A 427-nucleotide genomic window follows, 5' to 3' on the forward strand; every position below is an offset into this window, starting at 1 on the left:
CCCCCTGGTGGTCAGTTCATAGCGACTAGTCATCCCAACATTTGGTCAAATTGCATATTAGGGTTTTATTATATAGAATAGGATATTACACCCACCCACTTCAGCTGGTCTTGATGCTCCAACCGGTTGTGACGCTCCAGCCAGTGGTTACAGTGAGGGCAAATTTGCATAATCCTTCATTATATATATACTAGAGGCCCAGTGCACAAAAATTTGTGCACTCGGGGGGGAGAGGGGATCCCTCAGCCCGTCCTGTGCCCTCTCGCAGTCTGGGACCCCTCAGGAGATAATGACCTGCTGGCTTAGGCCTGCTCCCGGGTGGCAGAGGGCACGCCCAATCCCTAGGTGCAGACCCTGGTCAGGCTCAGAGCAGGGCCAATTGGGGAGTTGGGGCGCTGCCCCCTGTCATGCACAGAGCAGGGCGGAT

The sequence above is a fragment of the Myotis brandtii genome, unplaced genomic scaffold (assembly GCF_000412655.1).
Source record: "Myotis brandtii unplaced genomic scaffold, ASM41265v1 scaffold470, whole genome shotgun sequence".
Taxonomy (NCBI): Eukaryota; Metazoa; Chordata; class Mammalia; order Chiroptera; family Vespertilionidae; genus Myotis; species Myotis brandtii.